The sequence below is a fragment of the Mesoplodon densirostris genome, chromosome 6, assembly GCF_025265405.1.
Source record: "Mesoplodon densirostris isolate mMesDen1 chromosome 6, mMesDen1 primary haplotype, whole genome shotgun sequence".
In the NCBI taxonomy this organism is placed as follows: Eukaryota; Metazoa; Chordata; class Mammalia; order Artiodactyla; family Ziphiidae; genus Mesoplodon; species Mesoplodon densirostris.
Genome location: NC_082666.1, coordinates 10,697,108 through 10,716,607, shown reverse-complemented (window position 1 = coordinate 10,716,607; position 19,500 = coordinate 10,697,108). Strand labels below are relative to the sequence as shown.

At 39.7% G+C, this 19,500-nt stretch overlaps 1 protein-coding gene and 1 pseudogene across 2 annotated transcripts in view; both read right to left on the bottom strand.

The window, feature by feature from the left end:
* NR6A1 (nuclear receptor subfamily 6 group A member 1) overlaps positions 1–19,500 on the bottom strand; it is a 210,273-nt gene that overhangs the window by 174,176 nt on the left and 16,597 nt on the right. The gene's annotated exons all lie outside the window — the stretch shown is intronic.
* On the bottom strand, positions 17,399–18,073 carry LOC132492245 (large ribosomal subunit protein eL6-like; annotated as a pseudogene).

The following is a 19,500-nucleotide window of genomic DNA, read 5'->3' as shown; positions in this document are numbered from 1 at the left end:
TATCATATAGCAGGAAAAAAAATCCAGACTCAGATGTCAAATCTGGATTTGAATCCTAGCTCTATAACATTTAGCTACTGTACATCCTTCTTTGAGCCTCCATTTCATCATCTTTATATAAAAAAATGGAGATAGTAACAGCACTTATCATGGAGTAGTAATGAGGATTAAGTGGGACACTGATATAAAATGCTTATTTAGCACAGTCCCTGGCACAGAGGAGTTCAATAAACAACAACACAAGTAATTATGAGTAAGCATGCCAAAGTTAGCTGTAAAAAGTTCGTAATAAAATTACAATGTACTTAATACTTGTCATGTTCTACTATGTTATCAATGAATTATTTTCCAAAAGAAAGCAAAATATACAAAATATGAACTTATAAAATATCCAACAGGAAAATTTTACTTAAAATTTTCACAGTTGCTTAAGTATTTTACCTATACACACAAATGGGAGCAATTCTTCCATTAATAAATATGCCATTCAAGTTGGAATAAATACCTCTCAGAGCACATTTCAGGCCCAAAAAATCTGAGCTACATCTTTCTGATTGGTGTGTAACTATCACACTGAAGAGAAAAATCAAGCACAGTGAGTGACAAACACCCAGTAGGTGTTCTATACATAGGTGATGAAAGTTCTGTTTTCCTGGAATGACTGCTTACTCTCTCCAGTTTGCCTTCTACTCATTCTCAGAAAAGCTTTTTCTTGCCTCTCTTATCCTTGTCTCATACACAAGGTCAAAGCCCCCTATTATAATTATCTATAATGCTTTGTGCACTCATCAGCAAGGAATTATTGGCTCAATGTCTGATGCCACTATTAGACTGTTCCACTAACAGTGTTCCACCACCCCAGGGGAAGGGACCTGGCCTGTCTTGTTCACAGCTGTATACCCATTATGTCTCACAAGCCTAGTACAAAGCAGATGTTCAATAAATATCAACTGTAGTATCTCAATGGTAAATTCAAAAATAATGGAGCAAAACTAGGACTAGAGGGATATAAGAACATTTTCTGTCATCAGAGCCAGGCAACCAGAAGCCAAAAGAGCAACTGAGCGTCGTGTGGAGAAGAAGGATTCAAACAGCAAGTAGACTGTTTAAACACCACTTTTAAAGTCCTTGCAATCCTGGGCATTCACCAAACAAGCCACAGTCCTTCTTGGTAAAGAACTATTCATCATCCTTCAAGACCCAGCTCAAATATGACAACTATGAAATGTGGAAAACAGAAGAGGCCTCTCCTGCATTCACAACTTAAATAACTGCCTCCTCCACTAGACAGTGAGCTCTTCAAGGGTAGGGACAGTGCCATATCCATTTGCAGAGCTGCTTCTACGCCCGAAACAGTTGTCGATACATTAAGTAAGGTGCTCAAATGCAGGATGAACTAAACAGAAAACACAACCCTGCCTCTAGATCACAGTCTAGGGTAAGGAAGTCACAGGATCAGAAAATCTAGGTCTAGCCTGAAAAGTGTGTGGAATGTCTGAATGAGGAAATCTGATCTGGAAAACCAGAGTTTGGAAGCTGCTAAAGTGGATGAGATGCCTAAAAAGGCTCACCTCAGAGCAACTTTAAACCGTCTCTACCTAAACACATGGGGATCAGAAAAGCTGTGGAGAGATGCCAGGCAATGAGGAAATCACTCATTACACATGGGTCCAATACTGAACATGCTGCCAGAAATGAAACTGAGAATAAGCACTCACTTAACATAAATTGACTCAAAAATAGGACAAAACATGGGAAGGCAGAATAGTATAATGGGCAAGTTATAGTTCAAGCCACTCTGAGTCAGTCATATGACTTTAGGCAAGTCACTCTCTATTCTGGACCTCAGATTCTGGACATTAAATGAAAAAGCTGTACTAGAAGTCTCAAGAAAAGACAAAGCCTAACACATTTTCTTAAAACAACATTCGGAACTCAAAGTAACTAGATCAAACACAAATAAAGAGAGGGTGACTAAAAAAAAGAAATACTATGAAAAATAGTTAAAGTGGACATCTATTGCTTTTATCTGCCTAGCAACCACTCCCCCCTTCTGGTTAATGGCATTCTGATTTTACTTTGGAGACATATCCCTTTTACACTTTCAGTTGATATGACCCAAGCAGAATTGACCTTAACCCTGCTATCAACTGGGATTAACAACAGCACTTACCTTATAGGTCTGTTAAAAGGATTAAATGAGATAGTGAATGTAAAGACCTTACACAGTACTTGACAAAGTCAAAGCACAACATATGTGAGCTACAGACTAACTAACTAACCCCAAGGGTCCATCCAATCTAGTGCTGTATCTGTGGTACCAAAGAAGAGATTATAGGAGGGTTAACTATTGACTCATTCATGACACCATTCTCAAAGACCTGGAATGGAACCCCCTAACATCACCAATGTAGTTTAATTACTTGCTGTGATTCTTGAACCTTTTTCTATATTTTGAGCCTATAAATTGCTTGATGCAATAATTCCAGATGTAGTACACTACCCCCCGAGGAAAGAAGAACTCTTTATATTTGCCTTAAAACAAATTCCTCCAGTGGTCACAAAGATCCCTGATTATGGAATTCAGTAACTATGTCTACAGTCCCTCCATCCAGCCCTGAGACCACTGGCTAATAATGTTGTCTCTGGCTTTACAGATCATCACTAATGCAGGAGGCCTGAGGAGATATGGAGAACAATGTTAATCCTACCTCCTGACAAGTCAATGGAATAGCTAGATCAGGCTACCTTCTCAAACAGTCTCACCCAGATTCTCAGCAACCAGATCTAGCTAGCAAAATGATTCCTAGCTGGGCTTCCCTGGTGGCGCAGTGGTTGAGAGTCCGCCTGCCGATGCAGGGGACGCGGGTTCGTGCCCCGGTCCGGGAAGATCCCACATGCCGCGGAGCAGCTGGGCCCGTGAGCCATGGCCGCTGAGCCTGCGCGTCCAGAGCCTGTGCTCCGCAACGGGAGAGGCCACAACAGTGAGAAGCCCGCGTACCGCAAAAAAAAAAAAATGATTCCTAGCTAGAAGAATCCAAACCACTGCTAGAAATAACCCCAATGTATGTTCAATTCATTTCAACACAGAGGCAAAGGATATCAGAACTGTTGGGTAAAAAGCAGACTCCTAAGGCACATAAATACACAAATATAACCCCAAAACCTTCTGCCTCACAAAATACAACACATTAAACAGATTAGGAAATGTTCTGAGAAATCCAGAGTCTTTGGCTGGTGACTTAAATTGCTTTAAAAAGGGAGAGACAAGAGACACACATTGGTTCCTAAAATGATAGATATACCACTAAATCAGCATGCTCATAAGCAATTTGAAATTTAGTGCAAAGCTTATATATATTCTGTTACCACGGTTTAACTTAAAAGACAGATGCATAGTGAAAAGGACATGGGTCTGAGTTAGAGTTGAATTCAAATCCCATATCTGCCACTATTTTTGTTTAATTAACTACCATATAGCTACTTCCTGAAATGGGGATAAAAATAACCATCTTGTTCAACTGTTGTGAGATTTGGTGAATATATATAAATAACCTACTTTATGGCAAGAGATCAATAAATGGCTCTCAGTCTAGGAATTTTCTTTAATACAAAGGAAGATCCAGTTGACAAGCTTTTCTCCAATAGGAAAGAATTTGGCAAAAACAAAAAGATCAGTGACTCCTTAATCTGTGATTGGCTACAGTAAGAGATTTTGAAAATATTGATTTTTTTCTTTATTTACTATTTTTGGCTATGAAGTTATACATTTACCACAATAGGATCTTAAAAAAACTTTGAGTATCCAATTTTTTTCCAAATGTGAACAAATAAAAGCTTATGGGTAATGCCACTTAACAAATTCAAGTCTAAAACACTAGCTAATTGTAATCTATAATGTGTTTTTTACAAAAGCAAGTTAAAGATTACTCTAGGAATGTTTTAATTTCATCCAATTTGACTGTAGGAAGGCAGCATGGTGCAATAGAGACTTGGATCCTGGGCAGGATTCTGCCAATCCACTTTGAAGCCCACAAGGCAAAATTAAGGTGAGGCCCTTAAAAGGCAAAATTCTATAATTTTAATCAAACATCTCATCTTTCACCAAAACAGAAATCACATATTAACATTAGTTTAAATGTTTTAATTAAATATGAGATATAACATTATTTTACCTAGTCAACTGCAATTCAAGTTTCATGTACTTTAAAATGTGAGATATGAAGTGAAGCAGAGCTTCCAGAAGGAAGTCAGGGATCTAGAAGGATTTTGAAATTATTCTGCCTTATTAGGTTCCCTACTCTGTGATCCCAATTCCCTCTGCTTCCCACACCAAATCACCATCAGGGCTACTGACTGTGAATTCAGGTTTTAGAGAATTTTGTTTTCCATACTCCCTAAGAAAAAAGCTAAAAATCTTTACCCAGGATTTGTACTGATACACAAGGGTCATTCACTGGTACTTTCTGGACCAACAGCTCTGATCATCTGTGTCAGTTTCCCATCTGCTTTCTGCCCCTGATCATGATTAGGTTCCCAATGAAACTCTGTGTCGTTCTTTCAGTCAGATCTGGTCTCAGCCCTAACTATCTCCAGCTTCAAGGTTGAGGCACATCCCAGTATCCCAGGAAAGGTTGCTCAGTAAATGTTGAGGAACTACTTCTTTCTCCAAAAAGCAATGGTACTAGGGCTTCCCTGGTGGTGCAGTGGTTGAGAATCCGTCTGCCGATGCAGGGGGACACAGGTTCGTGCCCCAGTCCGGGAAGATCCCACATGCCGCGGAGCCGCTGGGCCCGTGAGCCATGGCCGCTGAGCCTGTGCGTCCGGAGCCTGTGCTCTGCAATGGGAGAGGCCACAGCAGTGAGAGGCCCACGTACCGCAAAAAAAAAAAAAGCAATGGTACTAAACCACATGCTACCACAATGAAGTTCTTGCCAAAATATCAAGTTCTAAAAGAAAATAACAGTTTCAGTATTCTCTGCTTTCGAAGTCTAGACCAACAATGTCCAATTGAAATTCCTACAATGATGGAAATGTTCTCTCTCTTCATTATCCAAAACGATAGCCACTAGCCACATGTGGCTATTAAGCACTTAGAATGTGACTAGTGTGACTGAGCAACTGAATTTTTAACTTAATTTTATTTTGATTAATTAAAGTAGCCACGTAAGGCCAGTGGCTATTATAATGGAAAACATAAGACTAGAAAAAAAGTCTTCCCTCTTCTAAATGTATTATGCCACCTTTTGGACTCTGTTGCAGCTTTAAAGTAAATGAAATATGGAAATGCTTACGCTAGGGTTATTTACTAACCAATTCATAAGTTTATCAGTTGTTATCAGAAAGTAATTCCATCAGCCTAGCAAATATAGTCACTTACTTCCTCAAATATTATTAAGTACCTGCCCACACTGTAGCAGCTCCTAGGCCTGGAAGATACAGGTATTAGTAAGAATGACCCTACTGTCAGAGAATGAATAGTCCAGAGGGGTACAGAATAAAAATTAACTATAGAGCACAACAATATGAATGTACTTAATGCCACTGAACTGTACACTTAAAATGGTTAAAATGGTAAATTTTATGTTATATATATTTTACTACAATAAGAAAAGATTAAAGCCAAATGAAATAAAGATAGTGAAGGAATTTCCCTGGTGGTCCAGTGGTTAGGACTCCATGCTTCCACTGCAGGGGGCACAGGTTCAATACCTGGTTGGGGAACTAAGATCCCACATGCCGTGCGGTGCGGCCAAAAAAAGCAAGATAGTGAAATAGATAACATTAAAAAAATTAATGGTAGGGAGTGAATGATGGACAGAGTAGGACAGATGGACAAGGTGAAACTGGGAAGCACTGCAGAGTAGTAAGAGCATATATTTTGCTATCAGAATAGGTTTGAGTCCTGGCACCATCACTTACTACTGTGTTAACTTAGGAAGTAACTTCACCTATCTGAGCCAATTTCCTCATCTGTAGATTGTTGTGAGGATTCAATGAAATGATACACTTAGGGCAGTGGAAAGCGCTTCTGAGCCGCTATCAATATTAGTGAGAACAGAGCAGCAACCATGGGGCCAGGGACAAGTGCAAGGGATAAGCATTCACCAGACAAACGGGGCTATTTGAGAAACATATGCAGAGGAAGCCACATGTAAAAGGCATGAACAGAGAAAGTGAACAGTGTTACCTGGTAACGTGATTTGACTGGAGCCCCAGCCAGGGCCATATCATAAAGGGTTTTAACTGCCATACACGAGGAGTTTTTGGCTTTTACTCTATAGGCAACAGTCACTGAGGAAAGGAAATACATGGATAGGAAGTGTGTCAATACCAGCCCAACTCTGACTAACTTCAATATAGTGGTTCTAAAATTTCAACCAGGTAACTAAAAGCATAAGGGTTAAAGGGATGGGAGGAAAGCTCTCTGAGAGGGTAGCCAAGATACACATGGCAAACCATCCACAGCTCCTGAAATTCTAGGAACTCTTCCCATTTTTCAGGGCCCCTCCCAACTCCATCTCCTATACTGCTTTTGGTACAAAGAATGGCTTAGGTAGCAGCTGAAAAGGAATGTAGTCTTTTTTTTTTTTTTTTTTTGGTAACAAACATTAGCTAGCCAAACCGTGGCCTGCCTTACAGTCCAGTTTGCAGACTACAGTTTAGCCACAGACCCAAGCAAATACAGAAACACTTTTCTTTAGATTGGCTGAGCATTAAATTCACGTCTGCCTCTTTCCTTTCTATCCAGTGAGTGGGATGCCACTTGCGCCATTAGCTTTTGTTTCTCACAGGCAACCTGATAAACTATACTTCAGGAATAACAGAAAATGCTTTTGAATACAGAGACAGCACCACAAGTCCGCACAGCAAAAGCTGGCTGGCAGAACTTCAAGTCATATTTCCCTTTCTCCACCTACAAATGTCAAGGTCACATTTAAAAAACTGCAACAAAAACAAAGCCCTTTCCCTAATGTCATTTTTTTTAACATGAAGTCTTAGAGGCAGAAAAAAAGAGTGGGGGGAGGAGAAGCCAAGGATTCTCAATTATATAACCTATTGTGCCCACATATTTGCTCAGCTTAAATGCTGCTTACAAGAAGTGTCTACATTTCTATGGAAACATTAATAAGTTCCATCTGATCAACCTACATCACCTTTCATACAGTTTTTCAGCCTTCTAGCTTTGTAACGGCAGCCTTGAAACCATACTGAAGGCAGAAAAGCCAGTTCAAGATTATGATATTTTGATTTTAAGATATTTTAAAAAATAAAAGCAGTACAAAGCTTCAAGGCTGTGGCTAGAGAATCAGAAGGTGAAAACAGTTTAGGAAGGCAATTCGGTTTGATGAGTCAGAGGTCATTAGTGTTTCTATGGAAATATAGTACAGGCATTTCTCAGAAAACTGCATGTACTGATGAGCCTCTGACATTTTTCATTTACAATTCCTGGATCTCTGTAGTAACAAAAGAGATTGTTGATAATTCTCCATTCAGCTTGGAGGTTAAAGAAATTTCAAAATGCACACATACAATAAAGTGTATAAAATAATCTCTCAGCTGCCATTTATTGAATCTTTACTATAGGCCTGGCATTGGCGTGATGCTTTACACGAATTCTTCCTTCCTCCATCTTATAGGTTTAAACAGATTATTGTATTCTGTTACATGGAAAGAGCCACAAAAGTCAAAACAAGAGAACTTCTATTCAGAGCAGCTGGGCTAATAAAACCCCACCTTTGCAAGGTACATGCTTTTCAACAGCTAGATGGGAACTTGACGTTATTTCAAAAAACAAACCCTGACATTCCCACAAAAGCAGGGCTTCAGAGTCCAAGAAAAAAACACTACACCTTAGATGAGTCCATTATAAACCTCCTCTTGAATAATCCAAGATAATCAGAAGCAGCTAGAGTAACTTCACTAACCAGATCAAACCAAAGTATAAAACTTTACATGAATGAATGAATGCAATACTGTAATTAAACAGGAACTAGGTTCTTTTGGAAAAATATATGTTACTCCCAGCAGGAGTAGGGAGAGTGAAGGAGATTTTTTTTTTGCTCATTGTCATTTCAAAGACTAACTGAAGAAGAGTCTTACAGACAAAGGAGTTTGTTTGACCATGGTCACAGAGCTTTCGAGGTCATTTCAGAACCATCTGTTGAGGATTTTTTTTTCTCCATTCAACTTTTCTGATTGAAAATATATTGTTTTTATAAACAGAAACATGCACATTTTAAAAATCCTAAGAACAATGAAAAATATTTTTTAAAAGAATGTATATATATATATATAACTGAATCACTTTGTTGTACAGCAGTAATTAACACAACATTGTAAATCAACTTTACTTCAATAAAAAAGAAAAAGCCTAAGAACAAAATGATTCGCCTTAACTCTCTAAAATTGACCAGTTCAACTGAAGGAAAAAAAAAAAACCTCCCAGACGTTCTCTAAGTGACTTTTTTTTTTTTTTTTTTTTTTTTTTTTTTATATTAAATAAATAATTTTTTTAAAAAATAAAAAAAAGAATTGTCTACAACCACCAGAAGGCAGGAAAGAGTCAGCCATGAGATGATTTCTCCCTCAGCACCACACAGGGAGCCAACCTTATATTCATCTTGATTTTTTTTTTATGCTTATCCAGTTTCTTTTTTTTACTTTTTTTTTTTTTTTTTTACAAATTTAATCAGTTATACATATACATATGTTCCCATATCCCCTCCCCTTTGCGTCTCCCTCCCACCCTCCCTATCCCACCCCTCCAGGCGGTCACAAAGAACCGAGCTGTTCTCCCTGTGCTATGCGACTGCTTCCCACTAGCTATCTACCTTACGTTTGGTAGTGTATATATGTCCATGCCGCTCTTTCACTTTGTCACAGCTTACCCTTCCCCCTCCCCATATCCTCAAGTCCATGCTCTAGTAGGTCTGTGTCTTTATTCCTGTCTTACCCCTATGTTCTTGATGACTTTTTTTCTTAAATTCCATATATATGTGTCAGCATACAGTATTTGTCTTTCTCTTTCTGACTTACTTCACTCTGTATGACAGACTCTAGGTCCATCCACCTCATTACAAATAGCTCAATTTCATTTCTTTTTATGGCTGAGTAATATTCCATTGTATATATGTGCCACATCTTCTTTATCAATTCATCCGATGATGGACACTTAGGTTGTTTCCATCTCCGGGCTATTGTAAATAGGGCTGCTATGAACATTTTGGTACATGACTCTTTTTGAATTATGGTTTTCTCAGGGTATATGCCCAGTAGTGGGATTGCTGGGTCATATGGTAGTTCTATTTGTAGTTTTTTAAGGAACCTCCATACTGTTCTCCATAGTGGCTGTACCAATTCACATTCCCACCAGCAGTGCAAGAGTGTTCCCTTTTTTCCACACCCTCTCCAGCATTTATTGTTTCTAGATTTTTTGATGATGGCCATTCTGACTGGTGTGAGATGATATCTCATTGTAGTTTTGATTTGCATTTCTCTAATGAGTAAAGATGTTGAGCATCCTTTCATGTGTTTGTTGGCTGTCTGTATATCTTCTGTGGAGAAATGTCTATTTAGGTCTTCTGCCCATTTTTGGATTGGGTTGTTTGTTTTTTTGCTATTGAGCTGCATGAGCTGCTTATAAATTTTGGAGATTAATCCTTTGTCAGTTGCTTCATTTGCAAATATTTTCTCCCATTCTGAGGGTTGTCTTTTGGTCTTGTTTATGGTTTCCTTTGCTGTGCAAAAGCTTTGAAGTTTCATTAGGTCCCATGTGTTTATCTTTGTCTTTATTTCCATTTCTCTAGGAGATGGGTCAAAAAGGATCTTGCTGTGATTTATGTCATAGAGTGTTCTGCCTATGTTTTCCTCTAGGAGTTTGATAGTGTCTGGCCTTACATTTAGGTCTTTAATCCATTTTGAGCTAATTTTTGTGTATGGTGTTAGGGAGTGATCTAATCTCATACTTTTACATGTCCCTGTCCAGTTTTCCCAGCACCACTTATTGAAGAGACTGTCCTTTCTCCACTGTACATTCCTGCCTCCTTTATCAAAGATAAGGTGACCATATGTCCGTGGGTTTATCTCTGGGCTTTCTATCCTGTTCCATTGATCTATCTTTCTGTTTTTGTGCCAGTACCATACTGTCTTGATTACTGTAGCTTTGTAGTATAGTCTGAAGTCAGGGAGCCTGATTCCTCCAGCTCCATTTTTCGTTCTCAAGATTGCTTTGGCTATTCGGGGTCTTTTGTGTTTCCATACAAATTGTGAAATTTTTTGTTCTAGTTCTGTGAAAAATGCCATTGGTAGTTTGATAGGTATTGCATTGAATCTGTAGATTGCTTTGGGTAGTAGAGTCATTTTCACAATGTTGATTCTTCCAATCCAAGAACATGGTACATCTCTCCATCTATTTGTATCATCTTTAATTTCTTTCATCAGTGTCTTATAATTTTCTGCATACAGGTCTTTTGTCTCCTTAGGTAGGTTTATTCCTAGATATTTTATTCTTTTTGTTGCAATGGTAAATGGGAGTGTTTCCTTGATTTCACTTTCAGATTTTTCATCATTAGTATATAGGAATGCCAGAGATTTCTGTGCATTAATTTTGTATCCTGCAACTTTACCAAATTCATTGATTAGCTCTAGTAGTTTTCTGGTAGCATCTTTAGGATTCTCTATGTATAGTATCATGTCATCTGCAAACAGTGACAGCTTTACTTCTTCTTTTCCGATTTGGATTCCTTTTATTTCCTTTTCTTCTCTGATTGCTGTGGCTAAAACTTCCAAAACTATGTTGAATAAGAGTGGTGAGAGTGGGCAACCTTGTCTTGTTCCTGATCTTAGTGGAAATGGTTTCAGTTTTTCACCATTGAGGACGATGCTGGCTGTGGGTTTGTCATATATGGCCTTTATTATGTTGAGGAAAGTTCCCTCTATGCCTACTTTCTGCAGGGTTTTTATCATAAATGGGTGTTGAATTTTGTCAAAAGCTTTCTCTGCATCTATTGAGATGATCATATGGTTTTTCTCCTTCAACTTGTTAATATGGTGTATCACATTGATTGATTTGCGTATATTGAAGAATCCTTGCATTCCTGGAATAAACCCCACTTGATCATGGTGTATGATCCTTTTAATGTGCCGTTGGATTCTGTTTGCTAGTATTTTGTTGAGGATTTTTGCATCTATGTTCATCAGTGATATTGGCCTGTAGTTTTCTTTCTTTGTGACATCCTTGTCTGGTTTTGGTATCAAGGTGATGGTGGCCTCGTAGAATGAGTTTGGGAGTGTTCCTCCCTCTGCTATATTTTGGAAGAGTTTGAGAAGGATAGGTGTTAGCTCTTCTCTAAATGCTTGATAGAATTCGCCTGTGAAGCCATCTGGTCCTGGGCTTTTGTTTGTTGGAAGATTTTTAATCACAGTTTCAATTTCACTGCTTGTGATTGGTCTGTTCATATTTTCTATTTCTTCCTGATTCAGTCTTGGCAGGTTGTGCATTTCTAAGAAGTTGTCCATTTCTTCCAGGTTGTCCATTTTATTGGCATAGAGTTGCTTATAGTAATCTCTCATGATCTTTTGTATTTCTGCAGTGTCAGTTGTTACTTCTCCTTTTTCATTTCTAATTCTATTGATTTGAGTCTTCTCCCTTTTTTTCTTGATGAGTCTGGCTAATGGTTTATCAATTTTGTTTATCTTCTCAAAGAACCAGCTTTTAGTCTTATTGATCTTTGCTATCGTTTCCTTCATTTCTTTTTCATTTATTTCTGATCTGATTTTTATGATTTCTTTCCTTCTGCTAACTTTGGGATGTTTTTGTTCTTCTTTCTCTAATTGCTTTAGGTGCAAGGTTAGGTTGTTTATTCGAGATATTTCCTGTTTCTTAAGGTGGGATTGTATTGCCATAAACTTCCCTCTTAGAACTGCTTTTGCTGCATCCCATAGGTTTTGGGTCGTCGTGTCTCCATTGTCATTTGTTTCTAGGTATTTTTTAATTTCCTCTTTGATTTCTTCAGTGATCACTTCGTTATTAAGTAGTGTATTGTTTAGCCTCCATGTGTTTGTATGTTTTACAGCTTTTTTCCTGTAATTGATATCTAGTCTCATAGCATTGTGGTCGGAAAAGTTACTTGATACAATTTCAATTTTCTTAAATTTACCAAGGCTTGATTTGTGACCCAAGATATGATCTATCCTGGAGAATGTTCCATGAGCACTTGAGAAAAATGTGTATTCTGTTGTTTTTGGATGGAATGTCCTATAAATATCAATTAAGTCCATCTTGTTTAATGTATCATTTAAAGCTTGTGTTTCCTTATTTATTTTCATTTTGGATGACCTGTCCATTGGTGAAAGTGGGGTGTTAAAGTCCCCTACTATGATTGTGTTACTGTCGATTTCTCCTTTTATGGCTGTTAATATTTCCCTTATGTATTGAGGTGCTCCTATGTTTGGTGCATAAATATTTACAATTGTTATATCTTCTTCTTGGATTGATCCCTTGATCATTATGTAGTGTCCTTCTTTGTCTCTTCTAGTAGTCTTTATTTTAAAGTCTATTTTGTCTGATATGAGAATTGCTACTCCAGCTTTCTTTTGGTTTCCATTTGCATGGAATATCTTTTTCCATCCCCTTACTTTCAGTCTGTATGTATCTCTAGGTCTGAAGTGGGTCTCTTGTAGACAGCATATATATGGGTCTTGTTTTTGTATCCATTCAGCCACTCTGTGTCTTTTGGTGGGAGCATTTAGTCCATTTACATTTAAGGTAATTATTGATATGTATGTTCCTATTCCCATTTTCTTAATTGTTTTGGGTTCGTTATTGTAGTTCTTTTCCTTCTGTTGTGTTTCTTGCCTAGAGAAGTTCCTTTAGCATTTGTTGTAAAGCTGGTTTGGTGGTGCTGAACTCTCTCAGCTTTTGCTTGTCTGTAAAGGTTTTAATTTCTCCATCAAATCTGAATGAGATCCTTGCTGGGTAGAGTAATCTTGGTTGCAGGTTTTTCTCCTTCATCACTTTAAGTATGTCCTGCCACTCCCTTCTGGCTTGTAGAGTTTCTGCTGAGAGATCAGCTGTTATCCTGATGGGGATTCCCTTGTGTGTTATTTGTTGTTTTTGCCTTGCTGCTTTTAATATGATTTCTTTGTGTTTAATTTTTGACAGTTTGATTAATATGTGTCTTGGTGTATTTCTCCTTGGATTTATTCTGTATGGGACTCTCTGTGCCTCCTGGACTTGATTAACTATTTCCTTTCCCATATTAGGGAAGTTTTCAACTATAATCTCTTCAAATATTTTCTCAGTCCCTTTCTTTTTCTCTTCTTCTTCTGGAACCCCTATAATTCGAATGTTGGTGCGTTTAATGTTGTCCCAGAGGTCCCTGAGAGTGTCCTCTGTTCTTTTCATTCTTTTTTCTTTATTTTGCTGTGCAGCAGTTATTTCCACTATTTTATCTTCCACCTCACTTATCCGTTCTTCTGCCTCAGTTATTCTGCTATTGATCCCATCTAGAGTATTTTTTATTTCATTTATTGTGTTTTTAATCGATGCTTGATTCGTCTTTAGTTCTTCTAGGTCCTTGTTAACTGTTTCTTGCATTTTGTCTATTCTATTTCCAAGATTTTGGATCATCTTTACCATCATTATTCTGAATTCTTTTTCAGATAGACTGCCTATTACCTCTTCATTTGTTAGGTCTGGTGGGTTTTTATCTTGCTCCTTCTCCTGCTGTGTGTTTTTCTGTCTTCTCATTTTGCTTATGTTACTGTGTTTGGGGTCTCCTCTTTGCAGGCTGCAGGTTCGTAGTTCCCGTTGTTTTTGGTGTCTGTCCCCAGTGGCTAAGGTTGGTTTAGTGGGTTGTGTAGGCTTCTTGGTGGAGGGGACTACTGCCTGTGTTCTGGTGGATGAGGCTGGATCTTGCCTTTCTGGTGGGCAGGTCCTCGTCTGGTGGTGTGTTTTGGGGTGTTTGCAGACTTTTTATGATTTGAGGCAGCCTCTCTGCTAATGGGTGGTGTTGTGTTCCTGTCTTGCTAGTTGTTTGGCATAGGGTGTCCAGCACTGTAGCTTGCTGGTCGTTGAGTGAAGCTGGGTGCTGGTGTTGAGATGGAGATCTCTGGAAGATTTTCGCCGTTTGATATTATGTGGAGCTGGGAGGTCTCTTGTGGACCAGTGTCCTGAAGTTCGCTCTCCCACCTCAGAGGCACAGCACTGACTCCTGGCTCCTCAATTTGGGATGATTTGTTGTCTATTCATGTATTCCACAGATGCAGGGTACATGAAGTTGATTGTGGAGCTTTAATCTGCTGCTTCTGAGGCTGCTGGGAGAGGTTTCCCTTTCTCTTCTTTGTTCTCACAGCTCCTGGGTCTCAGCTTTGGATTTGGCCCCGCCTCTGCGTGTAGGTCGCCGGAGGGCGTCTGTTCTTCGCTCAGACAGGACAGGGTTAAAGGAGCAGCCTCTTTGGGGACTCTGGCTCACTCAGGCCGGGCGGGAGGGAGGGGCACGAAGTGCGGGGCGTGCCTGCAGCGGCAGAGGTCGGCGTGATGTTGCACCAGCCCGGGGCGCGCCGTGCGTTCTCCCAGGGAAGCCGCCCCTGGATCCCGGGACCCCGGCAGTGGCAGGCTGCACAGGCTCCCGGAAGGGCGGTGTGGACAGTGTCTTGCGCTCGCACACAGGCTTCTTGGCTGCGGCAGCAGCAGCCCCAGCGTCCCACGCCCGTCTCTGGGCTCCGCGCTTTCAGCCGCGACTCGCGCCCGTCTCTGGAGCTCCTTTACGCGGCACTCTTAATCCCCTCTCCTCGCGCACCAGGAAACCAAGAGGGAAGAAAAAGTCTCCTGCCTCTTCGGCAGCTCCAGAGTTTTCCCGGACTCCCTCCCGGCTAGCTGTGGCACATTAGCCCCCTTCAGGCTGAGTTCTCGCCGCCAGTCCCAGTCCTCTCCCTGCGCTCTGACCGAAGCCCGAGCCTCAGCTCCAGCGCCGCCCGCCCTGGCGGGGGAGCAGACAAGCCTCTCGGGCTGGTGAGTGCCGCTCGGCACCGCTCCTCTCTGCGGGAATCTCTCTGCTTTGCCCTACCCAGGTATGTGGGGAGTTTCTTGCCTTTTGGGAGGTCTGGGGTCTTCTGCCAGCGTTCAGTAGTTGTTCTGTAGGAGTTGTTGCACGTGTAGCTGTATTTCTGGTGTATCTGTGGGGAGGAAGGTGATCTCCGCGTCTTACTCTTCCGCCATCTTACCCGGAAGTCCCAGTTTCGTCTAAGTGACTTTTAAATTACTTCTTATTAGAAACATAATTCTGGGCACTAATCTTTCTGACACACTAGTTAACCATTAATGATAAAGCTCAGTGCCATCTCTCATGTCTCAGCTTCAGAAATCCATTGTGTGGCAACAAAAAGATACATCTTTAAACTTCCACTCCAGAATCTTTCAAATATGAAGCAAAGCTAGTTGCTAGTTAATCAATCTATGAAATAACCCCAAAAGAATTTTTTTAAACTATTCGAACTGGAGTCAAGATAGAAGAGCAAAAACCAACATATGTTTATAGCACCACATAAATGCAAAAGACACTCCACAAACAGGAGTAAGGGTGAAAAACTCCTGCTGCTTCTTATATGCTACACTTTCCTACGTTCTAAAATTAAACTCAATAAATATTTACCTAGCATTTTCAATATAGGGCACTATGGTAAGTTAAAAGGGATACAAAGATGAATAAAGCTGGCTACCCCTAGATTCTTACAATTCCTCTCCCCACTGGTAACCACTAGTTTGTTCTCTATATCTGTGAGTCTGCTTCTTTGTTATATTCACTAGTTTGTTCTATTTTTTTAGATTCCACATATAAGTGATATCATACAACACTTTGTATTTGTCTTCCTCTGTCTGACTTGTTTCAATTAGCATAATAACCTCCAAGTCCATCCATGTTGCTGCAAACAGCAGAATTTCATTCTTTCTAACAGCTGAGTAGTATTCCATTGTATGTATATTACCACATCATCTTTATCCATTCATCTGTTGACAGAAACTTAGGTCACTTCCATATCTTGGCAATTGTAAATAATGCTGCCATGAACATTGGGGTGTATGTATATTTTCGAATTATTGTTTCTGGTTTTTTTGGATATATAGCCAGGAGTCGAACTGCTGGGTCATATGGTAGTTCTATTTTTAGTTTTTTGAGAAACCTCCATACTGTTTTCCACAGTGGCTACACCAGTTTACACTCCCACCAATAGGGTACAAAGGTACCCTTTTCTCCACATCCTCACCAACATTTGTTATTTGTGTTCTTTTTGATGACAGCCATCCTGACAGGTGTGAGATGATGCTTCATTGTAGTTTTGATTTGCATTTCCCTGATGATTAGCGATGTTGAGCATCTTCTCATGTGCCTGTTGGCTGGCTCCCCATTTTCAACATGTTTAGCAAGGCATAGAAGGCCTTAAAATCATAGAAATAGGGAATCCCCTGGCAGTCCAGTGGTTAAGACTCCGAGCTTTCACTGCCGAGGGCCCGGGTCTGATCCCTGGTCGGGGAACTGAGATCCCACGGGCCACGTGGCACCGCCAAAAAAAAAAAAAAAAAAACATAGAAATAAGCAAGTCCAACATTTAAAAAGCTACTTTTTAGAACCTTCTTTTCCTTGACTCATCATGAAGTTTGGAAAGGGTAAAATATCAATTCCTACTTCCAAACTCTTAACTCTTTATACAGAGATAAAAACGTCTATACCAACTCTGATGTTAAAGCAATTTCCTAGTGTTAAGAAATCAATAAAGTGATACACTAGGGAGGCAAGACACCTGAACGCTAGCCTTACTCTGGTACTAATAAGCCATTTGTGTGATGCTAAGGGATCTACTCCCTCTGTGCTCCATTTTCTCTTCAGTAAAAGGAGAAAGTCTGGCCAATTTTCTTAGTATTTTTTCAGCTCTAAAGTCTACGAATTTTTCATAAGTTGGCAGTTGTGTATACTAGGGGATACAGAGGATATAACGTTAACACTTGAGGAACCCTTAAGAGGTTGCCAAGATTCTTAGATTTTTTTTAACTGGAAGAAACCTTATAATCCTCCCTAATCTCCCTAATCTCTTCCATCCCACTCTAGCCCCCATTTTACAGAAGGGAGAAATTATGTAAAGGGGGTAACATCTGTAATATCTCTCTGATTTAAACAATAATCATGGTCCTAAAGGCTTTGGCATTTTTCCAATCTAAAAATGGCAACAATAATAGTACGTACATGTCACAGGGCTGCAGAGAGGATTAAAAGAAATGAAAAAAAATTTAAAGCACTCAAGGGAGTACCTGGTGCATAGTACATGTTTAGTAAAAGTTAGCCTTTTTTTTTTTTTTTTTAGATGGACCAGTTATTCAATTAGGTTCTTTGTAAGAACTTTAGAACACTATTTTGTGAGGATAAATTCCATTTGTAAGAGTGGAGGTAGCCCTGGAGCTGAGGAACAGCTTTGATTCTTCATAGAATTTGTGAGTCCACAGCTTTCTGATCAACCTTGTGCTGCTCTGTAATCTCATATTTCTCTCTGAGTCGAAGATCTCACCTTCCTGGTGCTTGGACTTACGCAGCTTCTTCTTCTTGAAGTAAGCATCAGTGAGATGTTCTAGGATTTTTCACACCACTGATATCAATTTTGATAGAGGTGGCAATGACAAATTTCTGGTGTGCTCTGCGGAGAACTCGATTGAGGGACAGAGGCCCAGTCACAAGTAGCAAGCCACTGCTCAGATGCTGCAGACAGATGACCCTCTTGCCTCTGTGGCACCCAGTGAGGCAGATCAGAATGGTCCCAGGACGCAGTTTTCTCACGTGCTTACTGATGGGTTTTCTGCCATGACTTAACAGCTTTCCAGGCACATTTTCAGTAGGATAATACCTAGGCATTTTGCGAAGTTAACCACTCGGGTACCACCATTCTTGTCACCACCAACTGGTTTTGTGACAGTAGCAAGGACCATCACCTTCTTTTTCTTTTCAACCTTGGATTTAGCTGCTGAATACTTCATCTTGTACAAGGCCTTTCTGGAATACATAACCAATCAGGAATACTGGCCAATTCCTCTGACCAAGACAGGGTTTCAGCTGCAGTGAGGCTTCCCCTTCTTAACCTTTTTAACCTTGCCACCAGCATCAGCCTTTTTTTTTTTTCTTTTAATTTTTATCGGAGTATGGTTGCTTTACAATGTTGTGTTAGCCTCCACTATACAACAAAATGAAACAGCCATACACACACAGATATCCCCTCCCTTTTGGACTTCCCTCCCATTTAGGTTACCACAGTGCATTAGGTAGAGTTCCCTGAGCTATACAGTATGTTCCCATCAGTTGTCTAATTTATACATAGTATCAATAATGTATATGTGTCAATCCCAGTCTCCCAATTCCTCCCACCCCACCCCTTTCCCCCTTGGTATCCATACATTTGTTCTCTACACATCAGCCTTCTTGGCTTCACATTTTTTCTCTTTAGTATCTGGCTCCTCAGCTTTTTCACTGCCATCTTGTAAGATGGGAAAATGGAGTTAGCCATTATTATCATAGTTGGGAAAGTCATTCTGATCTTCACCCTCCAAGCCACAAATATAAGTATACTTGTAAAACAGACTTCTTGATTAAAAAACATAAACCACTTTGCAGCAGCTCTAGGGAAACTGTTCCACTCTGTGCACACACAGAGAATAGGACCTTTTATTAAGTCATCACTCAGTGCTATTATTGAGATGTTGGCTTCTTGATGAAGCTACAGCATTCATGTGAAAACTGACCTCTGGGTCAACCATTCAGATCTCAGATCACCAGACCAATGAAATAAATGACTGGGGCATGTTTAAGAGCTACAGGTACTAGCCTGCCCTGCCCAACTAAAATCATACTCTACTTGTATAATACATGCATCCTTTTAATTTTTGATACCTGTTATAAGGTCTGTCAGCTTAGGGGTAAAGTTCATCTTCTAACATTATCATGCATTAGCATTAGCACAAACATAATGCAGCATTCTTACTTCCAAATATGTATCTCAAAACTAAGTGAAATACCAAAAATGTCAGGCTTCCTGAGTGGGGAACCATTACTTGGTATACAGCACTTCTGATCTGACTTTAGCAATCCTGTTTCTGCATATGCTTCACATTCCTGAATAAGTCAAAGTGACCATATTTTTAGAATATTAGCTAATGATGTCAAGGTGAGAAGAGTGTACTCATAAGGTCAACAAGGCAGACTGAAATACAAGCTGACCTGGAAATTGAAGTTGTGTAGACATACTGGTTGCTTACAGTCACTACCATGTTACAGTCTTCGTGTTTTCAGTTCACAATATTCATTTTTTAACTTGTTCCACATAGTATTAAGTAGCCTAATGTTATTTTGCTTTATTTCCTAAAAGCCATTAAGTATGACAATTCCTTCCCATTCCACACAGAGATCTACTTCTGTGTTAAATGCCCAGGGCCAGCATTGCCTCCTTGTTTGCAAGGAC